This window comes from Pithys albifrons, chromosome Z (genome assembly GCF_047495875.1).
Source record: "Pithys albifrons albifrons isolate INPA30051 chromosome Z, PitAlb_v1, whole genome shotgun sequence".
Lineage (NCBI taxonomy): Eukaryota > Metazoa > Chordata > Aves > Passeriformes > Thamnophilidae > Pithys > Pithys albifrons.
The window spans coordinates 44,476,766-44,492,861 of NC_092497.1; the positions used below are offsets into that span (position 1 = coordinate 44,476,766).

Sequence of the window (16,096 nt, forward strand, 5' to 3'; positions counted from 1 at the left end):
TCATCCTCACCAGCAGGTTTTCCTTTCCTTTTACTTTGTATTCGAGGGACCATGTGGCTCTCAGCACAGGGGCTAATAAACACGATTCTGTTCATGCCCCAGAGTGCAGTGTTATACATGGGGGGGTTTTTTGTGGGTTAAAATGAATTTTCTCTCTGTATAATTGTATTTATTGTAATCTTTTTAGTAAATTGTAACTCTGACTAGTAATCTCTCTTGAGTATGGTTCATTTCTCTTGCCAGTATTTCTTTAAACCAGCACATACCACTATATAAAATTTGAATTAGGAAGATCTTGATTTGCAGGTAATTTTCTCACTGCTTCTTGAAGTTTTTTTCTAAGTTCATAGAAAAAAACTCAACAAAACCAAAATGAAACCAAACCAAACCAATCCACCACCACCAAACAAAAAATGCCTCCCAAATCAACCAAAAAACAAAAAAGAACACTCATCAAAAGCACTCTCTCCAAAAAACCAATCAACCAATCAAAAAACCAAAACCAAACACAAACCAAACAAAACCCCAAACAAACAAACAAAAAAACCAAAACAAAGACCGCAAACCAAACAAACCATAACCAACCAAATAAAACATGCAACCCAACCCAACAACAACAAAAGCAAAGACCCTCTACAGCCCCCAGAGCAAAACCCAGCGAAGTACAAAACTCTAAGGATGAAGTTCGGAAGGAAAAATTTTGTAGAGCACAGGAAAGAAGTTTTTTGGAAGGCATGATGGCTTTTAAATTAGCAAAAATTTTTCATTGACTAATAACACAATTAAGACTTTTGAGAAAGGTTTCCTCTCTTTGTAGAGCTCCCATATTCTGCACATTTTATGCAGCCAGCAGAATATCATGGAAAACTATTTAGCTGGAAACACAGTTTATCCCTTGAAGCAAATGGTGAACAATTTGAACCCTTATTGAGGTAACAAATGTAACAACCTTTTAAATATACTTAGTTTTTAAAGTACAGACTACAAAAGACTTCTACAAATGAGGGACAGCAGAAAGAAAAAGCAGTGCTTTCCAAAAGGCAAACTAAGGATTTAATTTTCTCTTGTTTCTTGTGTTTTACAGACCACACATTCCAAAAGCTTTGAACTATGATTGACAGTGTTATCATGATTGAATTCTATTTAATAGCTAACTTTTCAGTTAAATACTGCAAACGATTTGTTTTTAAATGGATAAAAATCTGAATCTTAAGGAGATGAATATCAGAAAAGCATAAACAATCCTGATTCAAGAGACTTCAACTCTGTATTAATGTCATCGGAATAAAGCTATCATGAGAAATATAGACATATGAGAAGAATATTTTACCAGACTGTAGGTTTCTTTAGCAAAATAATTGAAAGCTAGAAACACAATTCAATATAAAATGGTATTTTTAAATATATATCTATTTTTATCACTATAAATCAGCATTAAAATTCCCCAATTTTATTATCTCAAAGATGAGTTGCAACACTGTGTTTGTGAAATTGTTAGTTGTCTTATTCAGAGAATTCAGTTGCAGCACTAAGTGGTCAATAAAATGTACTTTTCCTGACTGTTAAAAAAAATCTGTTGGAAATATTTGTTTGTAAACAGGCAGAGCACAATAGTAATGTAGCTACGATATAAACACAGACATAGTTGACCCACACCTGAGTGCACGCTGATCCCAGAAGTCTGGAGAAATGAATGTGAAGACAGTTTTTCTGTACTTATGCCTAGGCTGAATTTTATCCATGAGATCATGTCTGGAAGTTATACAGTCCAGATAACCACGTACAGTGTGACCTGATTATTGCACTATAGATTCTTCAGCCAAACTGTATATTTGTATGGTACCACTCACATTGGCATAAGCTTGCAATTGGTGCATCAGTGTCTACTGCTGCCCTAGACATACTCCAAGACAGTTTTAAATAGTTTTGGTAAATAAATTATCACTTCTTATTCTTTATTAAGCATAAAACATTAATATGATCAATCTTTAAAGCCAAAAGCCAGTCAAGCCATAATTCAGGAAATAGTCTTGATTCAGTGGTTTGGTTTTTACCAGAGCACCATGTTCCTACAGAGTTACTAAGATTTGACTGGGAAAGATAAAAGGTCTATGAACATAGAGAAAAAAAAAGGCATAAACTGTTCATATTGTCCTTACTTTGTTTGTGAAATACCCATCAAAACCAGACAAGACAGACACACCTTTGGTATTGTTCAAATGTGTCCACATCACATTGCGTTATGTTAGGTGAATTGGTTTCTACAAATTGTTCTAAGGAATGAGATGAATTTTTTAAATAGGTATCTTAGAGATGAAAGAGAATTTCGTCTAAAAATAGAACTAAATACTATGGTAAAATAACCCTGAAATAAACAGGCAATCACCCTGAAAATTCATACAGGTAATGGTATTTTAATGTAATACCTTGCATATAAGTCATTAAATTTCTCTCTTAACCCACTAATTTACATTTTATCATTGCTTTCATAGCAGTGATATGCTACTGAGTATAGCAGAGATTTTTCTTTGCTATCACAATGAAAGGAAACAAGTCAATCTCCTTTGGTAAAATACATGTCTTCCATAAAGAAAACAGCTTCCTGCACAAAATAAAGAGCTGCTTAATGCAATGGTCATTTGCATTTGCGATTGTGAAATACAGATTTTTTATTTTATTTTGGATGATGAAAGAAGTTAGATAGGATCTGTAATTGAAATAAGCCTGAAAACTGTCAACTCCCCTGCTCCAAATCTCCCCGCCTCTTCCCACCTCGCCCCTCCCCCCAATAGGCTTACCTGTTTAACGCTTTTAAAAGTCCAATACTTCTTTACCCCACAAATCTTTCAGCTGCTGGATGAAATCAAAATGCAGCACTTGATCATGATAATACCAACCTGTTGTGGGCAACAGCATCTTTCACAGCACCACACTCAGAATGCTTGAAATGAACCTGGAAAAAACAGATATTCTTACATTTTTATTGAAATATACTAAAACATAGGATAAGGAAACAGGAGCACTTAACCAGTGACTTCATTATAAAGCAGTATAAAGCCATAAATATCAGCGGGTAAATGAGACAGAAACTGAGAAGCTCATGTTCCAGACAACAGGTTCTTGCTGAATATCTGCAGCTCTATTGTACTTATTGATCCATTAAAACTTTCAGGATTAATAGAGTATCTATCTCTTTTAAAAATTGCATTTTTTAATACATATACCTGTAAGTCTTTTTAAATATGAATTTCAAATTAAATATCTTCTTTTGAATCAAAGAGAATCTTATCAGAGAAAGGTCATAGAAAGGTTTCACTAAAGTTATAGTTAGTTGTTCTATGAGAGTTTTGCTGAGAACAATTTTTTTTCAGTATCCTTAATAGAAAAATGTAACGTAACCAGAAGCTATGCAAGCCCACACCAGTATCATGCCCCTGCCTTTACTAAGAAAAGCATATAAACAATATGGGTATATTGAAGCCAGGGTAATTTAAAATTTTATCTATGACTCTGCTTCTGGATACTTTTAAGATTCAGCTATTAGAGAGTGTCCAAAGGAGAGCAATGAAGATTATGAAAGACCTTGAGGGGAAGTCATGTGAGGATTGGATGAGGTCACTTGTTCTTTCAGCCTGGAAAAGGGAGTTTTCATTGCAGTTTGCAACTTCCTCATGAGTCACCAACATTTTCTGTCTGCTGACCAGTGAGAAACCATGGGAATGGCCTGAAGGTGTGTCAGGACAGATTTAAGCTGGATATTAGCAACAAGGTCTTCACCCAGAGGGTGGTTGGGAACTGGAACAGGGTCCTCAGGGGCATGATGCTAGCGCTAAGCCTGTCTGAGTTTAAGAAATGTTTGGACAACACTCTCTGGCTCATGGTGTGATTGTTGGGACTCTCCCGTGAAGGACCAGGAGTTGGACTTGATACTGACAGATCTCTTCCAACTCAGAATATTCTGTGACATCAATTGGAAAAGACCTCTAGGATCATCCAGTCCAACTTTGAAAGATCAACACTTTTTCAACTAGACCACAGCACGCAATGCCACCTCAAGGCTTTTCTTGAACACCTCCAGTGACAGTGACTTCACAACTTCACTGGGCAGCCTGTTCCAATGCCTAACGATCCTTTCCATACAGAAATCCTTCCTGTTGTCCTACCTGAACCTTCTCTGGAGCAGCTTAAGGCTATGTTTTCTTGCTCTGTCATTAGTTGCCTGGAAGATGAGGCCAACACCCACGTGGCTACAACCTTCTTTCAGGTAAATGTAGAGAGTGCTAAGGTCTCTCATGAACCTCCATTTCTCTGGGCTAAACAACCCCAACTCCTCATCTGCTTCTTGTGTGACTTAAAATTCAAGTGGATATTCCATTACAATTTCTAACCATGTTTTTTCCAGAGTTTAAACTACAGTGCACCTATATCATTCACTAAAAGGATGATTAATTTAGGCAAGATGATTTTACTTACTAAAGTTATTTTTATCATAATTTCTCTGTCACCAAAATGTTTAGACTAACGCACAGGTATCATGAAGAGTGCAAGATGAAAAACATATAATGGTCAGTTCGTCCAGAAAATATATTGGTCTGGGCTGTCCTTAATAATCCTAACTTTTCAGTTCCACTTGAAATTTAAAGAGTGACCAAGCACTACTCCTACACATCCCCAAAGTTCTGTATGTTCCCTTTTCACAAACGTTGAATATGATTTTTAATAGAGGAAAGGAAAATATATGCACAGAGGTGTGTGCTAATGGAATATCTATATATGTAAGATAAAAGAAAACATTCCATCCATATTGAGAAATATCTGCAATAAAATGCCAGTAAGTTTCTTGTCTAATTTGGCAAAGTGTTTCCATATCTAACATACAGTATGGCTTCTCAAAATTTTTTAGTATACAAGTGGATTAGCTGTTGTTCAGTCTTCATTACTAGCAGTTTTTAAAAAAGTTTGCACAAATAGTAGATATTTCTAAAAAAAAAGGACAAGATTGAACTTAACCCAGTTTTGAAGTGAGAGTTCAGTGCGTCTGAAGCACAATGCATAACCATGAAAAACATTTTCCAAGTATGGAAAATATTATCATAAATGACTTCAAATGGAAGAACAACCATATTCTGGTTTTTACAAAGGTACCTGACTAAATGATCAGGAATTACAGTGCAAAGCTGTCACAATACACTGGGTCAGATGAACACACCCTGTAGGGTGATAGCCCTGATATGAGTTGAGGGAAATGCCTTGACCCCCTGGAGGGATGCTGACAGGAGAAAGAGACTCCAGTGTCTCCCTGGAAGTGCTTATTGATGGGGTTACTGAAGAATGGAGTGTTATGGAAATGACATGGCCTTTCTGCACCACACCCTGTGGCACGCTGCAGAAACCCAAGGAGCCACGCCTGAGGTATCTATCACCCCCAAAGTATTAACTATAGTCACTCAACCTACCCAAAGAAAAAGAAAAAGGTATAAAAAGAGATTGGGCATGAGTAAAATCTGGGGACAAAACTTCCACCATGTCTAGGAGGGCAACAAACAAGCTATCCTGTCTCCCTTCCCCTACCCATCAGACATTGCAGGGTTAAGCAACCAAATTCTTACTCTATTTTCCTATGTTCTACAAACTATAATTTGTTATAACTCACTGGGTGTATATGTGTTAGTGGGAAGCGGCTATATTCTTCGTGTTGCTTTTGCTTTGGGTTACTGAATGCATTTAAATGTGGGGTTGAGCTGTTGTGTTTCAAATTAGCAATCCTCTGTTAAGTTTGTCATGGGAGTGGGATATACTACTGTATTGAAACAAGTTTGGCATGCCTGTCTCTGTGGAATGTGTTTTGTGCCAGTTTCTTTTGGGTTTTTTTGTCATCAATTAAATGCAATCCTGCAGCTAAATGTTATCCCCAACTAAGCAACCCCAACAGTCATTGTCACATACTTGTATTAATAAAAGTTATTTTGGGAGCTGTTCTTGCTATTAAGTGTGGTCCATAATCTGAGTATCAAAGGCCTTTCCAGGCAGTGTGCTGTCCTGTGTTGTCTCTTCAGGTGAGACACAGACAGGCTGATCTGGGTTATATAAAGCTTTGATGTCCTGGGATGCTTACAGTTAATAAGTTCTCCCTGGCTTAAGTGTGGTCTTCACAGGAAGGTCGAAAAACTTTTCAGCCTGTGTTCTGTCCCGTGTTCAACAGGGAGTGCTGGGTTCATAAAGTTTTGATTGTTTTGAAGATGTTTATAGCAAATAACTTTATATTCATACAGGCAGGGCTTGAAACCTTTGCATTTCTGTCTCTCTCCGTTTCACGTGACAGCAGGAAATGTGAAAGGTGACTGGAACATACTTTGAAAATCAACTGAATATATTGCATTGAGATATTGATGGATTTTTTTTTCCCATTCAGTGCTCACAGGTCAGTCACCATTTGATGCATGGTTCAGCATTAGGAGGGGTGTTGTTTGCAGCTGGTCTCTTCCCTCTGCTTATACCTGATCACACAGACCTGGAGGACTGTGCACAGTTCTGCTCTCTCCAATACAAACGACATGGACATACTATAGTAACTTCAGCTTGGGACCACAAAAATGATGGACTGAGGCATCTTCCATATAAGGAATGGCTAACAGTAGCTGGGACTGTTCTACTTTGAGATAAAAGGTTCAGGAGGATCTTATCAATGTATAGAAATACACATCAGAAGGGACTGAAGAAGTCAAATTCTCAGCAGTAGTGTCAAGTGGCAAGACACAGCCACAAACTGAAATAAATGAAATTCTGTCTGAAGGTATGAAAACAATTTTTACTGTGAGGTTGTTTGAACACTGTGGTAAGTTCCCCAGGAGATTGTGGAGTTGTCAACCTTGGAGATATTAAAAATTTGACTGTATAATGTCCTAAAAAACCTACTGTAGCTGCTCCTGCTTTGAGCAGGGACATTGAACTAGACTGTCTCCAGAGATGTCTGCCATCCTCTTACATTTTGTAATTCCATGAAGTCCTATAAAATGGTTGTAAAAGAAAAACTCAGCTGCTTCTGTTTACTTCACAGTACCTTGAGACATAGCAGTGTAAACCATGTTATAATAGGATATTGTTTTATGAAAGTAAAAATAATAAAACTCCCTTATTTTGTCTCTGCTAAGACAGTGGGTTTAGTGCAATAATATTAGCTCTGACTTTTGAAGTAACACATATACATCAAAACTGGCACTTTCATAAAGTATCTGCACAAGAAGAACATGCCACTACATCTAAAACTCTATTTAAGTAGCCAGGCTTAATATTTAACATCAATTACATTGTCTACTTTTTCATTTTTACCATTACTGCAGTGCAATTTTTGAAAGTGAACTCAGGTAATAACACTGCAGATAGAGTAAAGCTAAAGTCTGGAGAACAGTTCAAGAGCATAAACCCACAGAACTAATACCTAATAGTGTGCTCCTTAGCAGGGGCTAGCAAAATCAAACAAGCAAAGCACTCATAACAAACCCACACATTCCATTGCATTTCCATTATTGTGAAAACAAAAATTAATACATGTAGTGGCTAGGTTTTGCACTCTCTTTGTTCATGTCCATTTGATTAAAGCAAAATCCAGTTACCACATATGAGGCTTTATGATATTACTGGTGACAGCACTCTGCAATTTCTGTACACCTTCGAAGCTTGTCCTCTGTGATGACCTGAAATCCCACTCAAGTTTGAGAATTACACTGCTAATTTCGGTATTAGCATTTTGCCACTCTTGCTTTGCAATGTCATGACTATGCCTAGGTCTCATAGAAGAAAGAAAGGAGAGATGCAGAGATGCGCTCTTTGTCTCATTCTATATAATCTGTGGGGAGATATTCCTCTCTCCCTCTATTATTTATCATAGTTGTTTTGTTTGGGTTTTTTTGTAGTGCTAATGGAAAAAGGGGACATCATAACAAGAGTTTCACGCTGTATCATTGTGTATAAATGGTAATGGACCATTAACTGACCCAAGGGTTTACCATTTAAATCAAGAGCACAGGCAAAGGGTAGGGGAAAAGAGAAGACAACACAGATGCAATTAATATCACATCAGCTCTATTGACTTGATGTAAATGTTAGTACTGAATTTTCAGTTCTTTCAGTAGGTATATGACAGAGGTGATTACAGAGGTGCATGGCAACAAAACAAAGAAAGCTAAAAGATGCTTGAACAGACCCTGGGAACTTTCATTCTAGAATATACTGTGATGGTACCATCACAAGCTTTTCTTATAGGTCTGGTGGACTTTTTGAAGCTATAGTCCAGTGTGAAACAAAATTCAAGGTTGTAAATAAGGTCTGGTCAATATTCAGCAACATACTGGATTCTGGTAAAAGGATCAGTTTGTTTACAAGGGCATTCAAAGGGGGTGAAGGAGAATATTGGCAGAAGGAAGGAAAGGAAGGAAGGGAAGGAAGAAATGGAAGGAAGGAAGGGTGGAGGGAAGGGCAGAAAGACAGAAAGAAAGGAAGGAATTTGGAAGGAAGGAATTCGGAAGGAAGGAAGGAATGTGGAAGGAAGGAATGTGGAAGGAAGGAAGGGAGGAATTCGGAAGGAAGGAATTTGGAAGGAAGGAAGGAATTTGGAAGGAAGGAAGGAAGGAATTCGGAAGGAATTCGGAATTCGGAATTCGGAAGGAAGGAAGGAAGGAAGGAAGGAAGGAAGGAAGGAAGGAAGGAAGGAAGGAAGGAAGGAAGGAAGGAAGGAAGGAAGGAAGGAAGGAATGAATTTGGAAGGAATTCGGAATTCGGAATTCGGAATTCGGAATTCGGAAGGAAGGAAGGAAGGAAGGAAGGAAGGAAGGAAGGAAGGAAGGAAGGAAGGAAGGAATTCGGAAGGAATGAAGGAAGGAATTCGGAAGGAAGGAAGGAATTCGGAAGGAAGGAATTCGGAAGGAAGGAATTCGGAAGGAAGGAATTCGGAAGGAATTCGGAAGGAATTCGGAAGGAATTCGGAATTCGGAATTCGGAATTCGGAATTCGGAAGGAAGGAAGGAAGGAAGGAAGGAAGGAAGGAAGGAAGGAAGGAAGGAAGGAAGGAAGGACGGAAGGAAGGAATTCGGAAGGAATTCGGAAGGAATTCGGAAGGAATTCGGAAGGAAGGAATTCGGAAGGAAGGAAGGAAGGAATTCGGAAGGAAGGAAGGAATTCGGAAGGAAGGAAGGAATTCGGAAGGAAGGAATTCGGAAGGAAGGAAGGAAGGAATTCGGAAGGAATTCGGAAGGAATTCGGAAGGAATTCGGAAGGAAGGAAGGAATTCGGAAGGAAGGAAGGAAGGAAGGAAGGAAGGAATTCGGAAGGAAGGAATTCGGAAGGAAGGAAGGAATTCGGAAGGAAGGAATTCGGAAGGAAGGAAGGAATTCGGAAGGAAGGAATTCGGAAGGAATTCGGAAGGAATTCGGAAGGAATTCGGAAGGAAGGAAGGAAGGAATTCGGAAGGAATTCGGAAGAAATTCGGAAGGAATTCGGAAGGAAGGAAGGAAGGAAGGAATTCGGAAGGAAGGAAGGAATTCGGAAGGAAGGAAGGAATTCGGAAGGAAGGAATTCGGAATTCGGAATTCGGAAGGAAGGAAGGAAGGAAGGAAGGAAGGAAGGAAGGAAGGAAGGAAGGAAGGAAGGAAGGAAGGAAGGAAGGAAGGAAGGAAGGAAGGAAGGAAGGAAGGAAGGAAGGAAGGAAGGAAGGAAGGAAGGAAGGAAGGAAGGAAGGAAGGAAGGAAGGAAGGGAGGGAGGGAGGGAGGGAGGGAGGGAGGGAGGGAGGGAGGGAGGGAGGGAGGGAGGAAGGAAGGGAGGGAGTGTGGGAAGGAGGAAGGGCAAAGGAGGGAGGGAAAGAGGGAGGGAGGGATGTAAGGAGAGAGGGAAGGAGGGAAGGAATTCCTCCCATAGGCTGACTCTCGAAGGAGGGAAGGCTAAAATTATAATTATTAATGGTTTCCAAGAGATGACTCCCAAAATACAGAGGTGACTGCAATGCTGAAATATGCCCTAGTTTCTTGACCAGTGACACTATTACACCATAAACCAACACTGGAAAGTAAAACAAAATTATAACCTTAGCCTACACCCCATGAAGGATATTCACCATCACAAGGAACACATGCAGCAAGTACATTACTACATAACACTGCCTGGGGGACAAAAATTCATTTTAACTTGCACTGGTCAGATATGTTATTATATCAAAACTTCATGCCCCATATTTGGCACCAAAACAGACTGTTGTGTTTTAACCCCAGATGGCAAGTAAGCAACAGAGAACCCTATTTATATTTGCTACCTAATTCCTGAATCTCTGCAATCCCTTCCCTTCCATTGCCTTCCATTCCATTTCCTTGCCTTCCCTTGCCTTCCCTTGCCTTCCCTTGCCTTCCCTTACCTTCCATTGCCTTGCCTTCCCTTGCCTTGCCTTGCCTTTCCTTGCCTTGCCTTCCCTTGCCTTCCCTTGCCTTGCCTTGACTTGCCTTGCCCTTGCCTTGCTTTGCCTTGCCTTGCCTTGCCTTCCCTTCTCTTCTCTTGCCTTCCCCTGCTTTCCCTTGCCTTCTGTTCCCTTCCCTTGCCTTGCCTTCCCTTCCCTGCCCTTCCGTTCCCTTGCCTTGTCTTTCCTCGCCTTCCCTCTCGTCTCTTTGCCTCGCCTCACCTTGCCTTCCCTTGCCTTCCCTTTCTTTGCCTTCCCTCGCCTTCCCTTCCCTTCCCTTCCAATGCCTTCCCTTTCATGATGATGTTCTATAATAATGGGTTACCAGAACATTAGCTTTGCTATATAATGTGTCAGAATGAAGGTTCAGTAAAGAAAGGTATAATAGGAGATTCCTAACATCTCTGAACTTAAGACTAAAACACCTTTAACTTTCTTGCAACATAACTATGATCAGTATTATAAGACATATTCAGATCTATTTGTTTACTACGGAAATTATAAATAACATACCTTAAGATATAGTGGGCTCAAGTCCTAGAGATGGTCACTGCACCTTTGGAAATAAAATTCACCTGTTAAAACTGTTACAATGAATTTAATTTAGGATAAGGTTTGCTTTCATCTGAAACTTTTTACTTAGCACAGTTTTCAGGCTTCCCAGGCAGCAAGCTCCCTTTTAGCTCCTTTCAGTTTCTCAGTCCCTCAGTTTCTTTTTTTTCAGTTCCTCAGTTTCTTTTTTTTTTTTGAGGTTTCCAAGAAGCAGGTTCGCTGTATTATACAGTCCTCCCCATTCCAGCTTACCTGACTGGATTTTGGCTAGCTTTTTACTACAAAGCCTAGCAAGAAATATTTCTAAAGCAACTGTTTTATGAAGCAGGTATGAACTGTATTTTCTATTTCCTCTATACCACTGGTTCTGCTTACTGCAGCAGCAGTTAACCAACAAACTGATAAAAAATAAATACCAATCTTACAGGTAATAAAAAAGAAATACCTAGCAACAACTTCTTACTTAGCTTTTTTGGAATGAAGGCAACATAACAACTGGACTTTTGGTTTACCAATACTGGTATTGTGTATTGGATAAAATATTATAATCAGAGCACTTGAAAGTTTATTTTGCAGAGAAACACTGTGATTAGCCTTTTCTCATCTAACTCCTGTTTTGCACATATTATGTGAATGACATCATACTTTCTCATACTCTATTGTGGAAGAATCAGTGAAACAGATCCTTTGCTTCTCTATGTCTACAATGATTTCAGAGAAGTAATAGTAATTTATAGTATTTAATTATCTTACCCCCTGAGTTGAAGACATGAAAGCCTCTACTGACAAATGATAACGCTGGCATATTTTTTCTGAGAGATTAGGAAGAAGTTACCTCCTATGGTAATCTGTCCTTGCCATTCCTTGTTCTCCTCCACATATATATTTATAAAAGTCTAACTGTATCTTTGTACATCTATGCAGACCTATAAATGTATGCATATAGCATAGGCATATAATTTTTTTAATTACTGCCTGAAAATATTTGGTTATTCCCCACCCCTTTGAAAATGTCTTAACTCATAAAACTTTGGACTTTCTACATCCAGTTTTCAAGAAGTGTAAATTTAGCTGTTACCATTGAAATATGATAAAGTTATAGTCCAAGTACTCTTCTGTTATTCTGTTACAGAGCTTACCGCGTTACAATATAAATAGTACAATCGTCCTATTCACCTTATTTTCATGTTTGTCTGCTTTATAGCAAAATTCACAGTTTACAGGGATTATTCAAGATGTTTTATTTCAGTTTGTATCATTAAATGATCTCTGTAGAACCCATCACTCCTTACACAAGCTGTGAGAATGAAATTAACCTTGTCTCTACAGCTGTTGATTTATTGACTTGCATAAAGAAATGTGTGTTTTTCCAACTTCAGCAACTCATATTGTGGCTTATTAGAGTTAAGTTCTGATGATTTTGGTGTACCAAATAGTAATTTTCTGTGGGTACAGATCAACATGCCCACATTTATTTCAGTTTAAAGACACTAAAACTTTTGACAAACATTTTCAGTTGCAATAACGTGCACATAAGAAAGCAGATTCAGATAAGTATTGTTGCAGGAAAAAATAAAAAAAAAGAAATAAAAGGAAAATTTACTTGTTTGAATTAATCACCTTGAGAATAAATCCGAAACAAATGCATTAATTTCAAGGAAGCAGATCTTCCCTCTAAATGGAATGATTTGAGTAAAATACTGAGAGTTTTTATAATAGTATGAGAAATGCCCTTTCAAATATGAAAAAGAGAAAGAACTTCCAGAATATAATTTTTAATCTGTAATTTACACTTAAGAGAATACATATGTCTTCACCATCTCATAAACAGAGAACTCAGTGTGTTGCCAAGCTTCTTCCATTTCAGGTTTCTTTCTGCAGCAAATTATAGACCTCTTATTTTAAGTCCATATTCCCAAATAAATCTTTTCCTGGTGATCTTTTGAAAAAGTCCACAACTCTTATATCTTTATATTCTCTCTCAGATGCTTTTCAGTCATTCAACACTAACACTGTAATAATGGTTCAGACTTCAGCTGATGTAACATCTAATGTTTATAAAAAAAAAATCAACCTTTTTTGTATCCAGTTGAAGTCAATGGATATAAAGATTGCTAGTGATGACGCAGCTTTTGGTTCTTAAATTCCAGTTACCTTATTTTTTACAATAATGGATTTGTCAGATTGCTGACATAACCACATTGATTTCAGGACTCTAAATTCCATTAAGCACTGATATGAAAGCAGCTGACACCCTTCAAGGATGACTGCAGTATATTTCACAAAGACAACTAATTTGTTAAAATTTGCCTATATTCTGAAATATTTGATTAAAGAAACCCCACAACTTTAGAATCATAGAATCGATTGGGTTGGAAAAGACCTCCAAGATCATCGAGTCCAACCCTTGGTCCAACTCTAGTCCATTTACCAGATCATGGCACTCAGCGCCACATCCAATCTGCATTTAAAAATCTCTAGGGATGGTGAATCCACCACCTCTCTGGGCAGCCCATTCCAATGCCTGATTACTCTCTCTGGAAAGAATTTTTTTCTGATCTCCAACTTAAATTTCCTCCGGCAGAGCCTAAGCCTGTGCCCCCTTGTCCTATTGCTGAGTGCCTGGGAGAAGAGACCAACCCCCACCTGGCTAAAACTTCCCTTCAGGTAGCTCTAGACAGTGATGAGGTCACCTCTGAGCCTCCTCTTCTCCAGGCTAAACAACCCCAGCTCCCTAAGCCTCTTCCCATAGGGCTTGTGCTCCAGTCCCTTCACCAGCCTTGTTGCTCTTCTCTGGACTTGCTCCAGCACCTCAATATCCCTTCTGAACTGAGGGGGCCAGAACTGAACACAGAACTCAAGGTGTGGCCTCACCAACGCAGAGTACAGGGGAAGGATCACTTCCCTGGTTCTGCTGGCCACGCTATTTTTGATACAGGCCAGGATGCCATTGGCCTTCTTGGCCACCTGGGCACACTGTTGGCTCATGTTGAGCTTCCTGTCAATTAGTACCCCAAGGTCCCTTTCTGCCTGGCTGCTCCCCAGCCACTCTGTGCCCAGCCTGTAGCACTGCAGGGAGTTCGGCCTTTTGGCTAAGATCATGTGTAGTATCAGTTTAACTTTCATATGCTTAGAATGAACTCACAAGAGACTAACATACTTCATGCACCTGGACAAATTATTTCATCTCAAGAACTAATTAGTATATTTTCTGGCACATTTTGTTCAAATGCAAAACCAGAAATCCTTATTTGTAAAACAAATAGACAGATACATATATGAACACATCAGGTGGTGGTATTGGTTTACTCCAAGGAGCAATGTTTGTGAACTATCACTGGATTTTCTTCTGTCTACTAATAAAGACCAAATAACTCTTTGAAACAAAATGATGCCAGTGATGTAGTAGAGTCAGCTCAGTGTTAGTGGCAGAACAAGGGGTACTTTGATGAATCATTAAGTATTCAAAGTATGACTGTTCAGTTGGTAAAGGTTTTCCAGATTTCATCTGTTTGAAAAGTAGACAGCAGAAGAAAGCACGGCTTAAAATCATGTGGGGTTTTTTTTAAGTTTTTACACAAATGATTTAATCAATTCAATAACTGGTATACAGCAGGGGCAAGAAAAAATAAAAAAAACCCCCTATGTTATTTGCTATTTGATACAAAGTTTCTGTCAAGTATTGTCAGGTTATAGTTCTTGCGTCCCCATGCTTGAAAGAAGACCTCACTTTCTGTTGAAAGAACTGCCTTTTGCCACTAACTTGTCATTTTGCTGATCTCTGAAAATCTGGCAAATGTGATCAAGTTACAAGCATTGTGCATACCCAACAGAGTGCAGGGGAATATCAAAGCTGCTCAGCCTTGTTAGTTCATGACCAAGGAATGACCTGATGTGGAGGACAAGAAGGTCTGACTAGAGAAGGGTTTTATCTGGCTGGATATAGGAATGACAGGCTAGAAGGACTCCCTGCAAAGGAGTGAAGTTTTCCTCGGTCATGAGGCACGTCACAATCTTGTATTCTAATAATCCATTGGCCATGGACATGAGTGATCAGAGGCCACCTTTGGGCAGCAGAGCCAGGCTGGAGAATGGATCCAGTGCCAGGTTGGGGAATGGATAGAATGCTGGGCTGAGTGCCCCACACTAATGTTCACAGGATTGATGCTGCTGCAAGCATACATAAGGAATGGCTCCTGCCTCACCTTTGCGGAGTTCCTGTAAATCTGCTTATGCATTGTATATTAAATTTTTTTATATTTAAGCACAAACCTGTATTTAATTCAGCTCAAGGCATAAAATAAAATTTTCCTAACAAGAGACTTGCAAGGTAGTGGTTAAAAACATCCAGATCTGTCTGCACAGTAGACTGAAAGATACACATGACATTTCTATACACAGGATGGGTTTATCTCACCATAGTCATAACATAAAACTAATTTTGGTTCGATGATGAAGCCCTAGGCAGTTTCAGACACACTACGGATCTCCGCTGGGATGTTCTATAAATATTTAGAAAATATTTTGTATGGAATTCTCTCATATAAGAACAAAGTATAATGTGTACTGAGGTATGCTTATTGTAAGTATCCTAATGAATGTACCAGCAGGACAATATAATTTTTTTTCCATAATATACAGGTCCTACTTTCTGTAGTGCAAACAAAAGAGAATCACTCAGACTGAAACAGTCAGCTAAGTGAACTATAAAAATAAGTTTCCTGAACTAAAAATAATTAGGAATGTAATAGGGAAGGCACAATTCTCACAATACCTAAGTGGTAATTACTAAGCTTGTTCTTTAGATAATAAATAAAGACTTTGAAAGCAAATTTAATCACTGATTTTTTGTCCTAAATTTAGATGCCAAATGAGACCATATAATTACAGATGAATGAATTTTTATCCTCATTTTATATATAATCATGTCTAGCATGATGACTGCAAAAGCAAGAAAAAAACCAGAATCTTGGGTGTTTATTTCAAGGAATAGCTATGGGGATTTGCTTTTAGCACACAAAGGCAGATACAGCCTTGCAGTTATGGGAATACAAAAATTAATCAGCCCCAATGAACTCACCTACAACCACAGGAAAATTTTGCAC

General features: G+C 38.6%; 1 long non-coding RNA gene across 1 annotated transcript in view; it reads right to left on the reverse strand.

Moving 5' to 3' along the window:
• Positions 1 to 2,820: 2,820 nt before the first annotated feature.
• The window catches only part of LOC139684968 (uncharacterized), a 68,390-nt gene continuing 55,114 nt past the window's right edge, over positions 2,821 to 16,096 (reverse strand). Inside the window, exons 2-3 of the long non-coding RNA XR_011700006.1 lie at positions 10,953 to 10,995; positions 2,821 to 2,953 (exon numbers count right to left, since the gene is read on the reverse strand). This is a non-coding gene — a long non-coding RNA (uncharacterized lncRNA). The remainder of the gene's footprint in view (positions 2,954 to 10,952; positions 10,996 to 16,096) is intronic.